Source organism: Macaca nemestrina, chromosome 1 (assembly GCF_043159975.1).
Source record: "Macaca nemestrina isolate mMacNem1 chromosome 1, mMacNem.hap1, whole genome shotgun sequence".
NCBI lineage: Eukaryota > Metazoa > Chordata > Mammalia > Primates > Cercopithecidae > Macaca > Macaca nemestrina.
The window spans coordinates 101,847,882-101,850,373 of NC_092125.1; the positions used below are offsets into that span (position 1 = coordinate 101,847,882).

General features: G+C 39.5%; 1 pseudogene; it reads right to left on the bottom strand.

The window, feature by feature from the left end:
- Window positions 1-510: 510 nt before the first annotated feature.
- Window positions 511-993, bottom strand: LOC105498097 (small ribosomal subunit protein bS21m pseudogene; annotated as a pseudogene).
- Window positions 994-2,492: the final 1,499 nt, after the last annotated feature.

Sequence of the window (2,492 nt, forward strand, 5' to 3'; positions counted from 1 at the left end):
AAACATAAAATTTACCATCTTAACCATTTAAGTATACAGTTCAGTGGCATTAAACACATTCACCTTTTTGTGCAACCACCGTCACCATCCATCATCCATCTCCTGTTTTTTTTTGTGTGTGTGGAGTTTCACTCTGTCACCTGAGCTAGAGTGCAGTGGCATGGCCTTGGCTTACTGCAACCTCTGCCTCCCAGGTTCAGGTGATTCTCCTGCCTCAGCCTCCTAAGTAGCTGGGACTACAGGCACCTGCCACTATGCCTGGCTATTTTTTTTTTTTTTTTGTATTTTTAGTAGAGATGAGGCTTCCCCATATGGGCCAGGCTGGTTTCTTGAACTCCTGGTCTTAAGTAGTCTGCCCGCCTTAGTCTTCCAAAGTGCTGAGATTACAGGCGTGAGCCACCATGCCCGGTCATCATCTCCTAAACTTTTTTATCTTCCCAAACTGAAACTCTGTGCCTATTAAACAATAACTCCTCATTGCCCCCTCCTCCAGCCCTAGCAAATACCATTCTACTCCTAGACTACTTTCAGACTCAGTTTCTTCTTTCACTTAATAAAAGACAGGGTTCACTGCTGACTAATGGGATTGTTTCTATATGTGGAGGCCTTCTTGCAAACATATGATTAAGTTTATTGCAGAGAACGGTAATAGGAAATGAGATTGTAGAAAGAAAAGAGATGGAGACAAAATTGGATGAGGGTTTCATACTGGGTGTCCCATCCACAGGCCTCAGCAACCCTGCCACAGATCTGCCTGATTCTTTCGCATCAAGAAGTTGATCTTGGAGCCATTTCCATGTTGTAGATCTGCTGGCACCTTGCATAGCTTTCCCTCTGTCACTGGTGGCATGGCTTCTCATTATACTGTGGACGTTTAGTGTCCTCAAGGAGCCCATCCATAGTGAGGATTCTGTTTAGGGTCCTGTATGCACCTTCCACATTTCCTTCCTGTACCATCACAGCACTGGTGATGAACTTCAGATGTTTTGCCATGACCTTGGATTTAAATCTCCACTCTGCAGAGCCTGGCATGCTCAGTACCTAGTCGACCCTGGCTATGGAGGATTTTAAGTTGCTTAGAAATATGTGTGTTTGCCTGTTGGTGGGACTGTAAACTAGTTCAACCATTGTGGAAGACAGTGTGGCGATTCCTCAAGGACCTCGAGCTAGAAATACCAGTTGACCCAGCCATCCCATTACTGGGTATATACCCAAAAGATTATAAATCATGCTGCTATAATGGCACATGCACACGTATGTTTATTGCGGCACTATTCACAATAGCAAAGACTTTTAACGAACCCAAAAGTCCATCAATGATAGACTGGATTAAGAAAATGTGGCACATACACACCATGGAATACTATGCAGCCATAAAAAGGAATGAGTTCATGTCCTTTGTAGGGACATGGATGAAGCTAGAAACCATCATTCTGAGCAAACTGTAGCAAGGACAGAAAACCAAACACCGCACGTTCTCACTCATAGGTGGGAATTAAACAATGAGAACACTTGGACACAGGGTGGGGAACATCACATACTGGGGACTGTCATGGGGTGGGGTGAAGGGGGAGAGATAGCATTAGGAGATATACCTAATGTAAATGATGAGTTAATGGGTGCAGCAAACCAACATGACACATGTATACATATGTAACAAACCTGCACATTGTGCACATGTACCCTAGAACTTAAAGTATAATTAAAAGAAAGAAATATGTGTGTTTGCTTTCTCTAATTGTAAAATATTTTAAACAATTGTTGTTTTATTTATTTGCTAAATACATTATATATACATGGCTCCAAATTTAAAATGTATGAAAGATCATGCATATCCTCATTTAGTTAAGATAAACTTTTGGAAGCAACCTATTTTATCAATTGCTTAGGTAATATTTCAGAGAAATTTTATGCATAAACAGAGAGCTAAGTACATATATGTTTGCTTCTCATTTTTGTACAAATGGCAGCACACTATACACATTTTACTGTATCTTACTATCTTCAGTAAACGAGAAGTCTTAAAGATTATTCTCACCAGTACATAAAAAATTTATTCACTTTTATAGCTGAATAATATCCCATTACAAGGATGTAACATAATTAATTTAAACTTTCCTCTGTTGATGGACATAAAGATTGTTTCTAATTGTTGCCTATTTCAGATAATAATGCAGCTAATTAATTTGATTACATGCTGACTAGAATGTGAACCCTATTGAGAAAGAAGAGTTTTTGTCTGTGTTAATCACTAATGGATCCCCAGTGTCCACAGCAGTACCTTGTACATAGTAGCTGATCAATAATTATTTGTGCAATTAATCCACTATTTCATATATACATCCACATCTATCTATGCCTATATCTATATTTGGATCAACTGTATCTACCCATGTGTCTATCTAGCCTCCAATATAGAACATACATCACACCAAGAAATTCTCTTATCCCTCTTTCTGTTCAGTACACATTTCTCACCCTGGACCAACTTT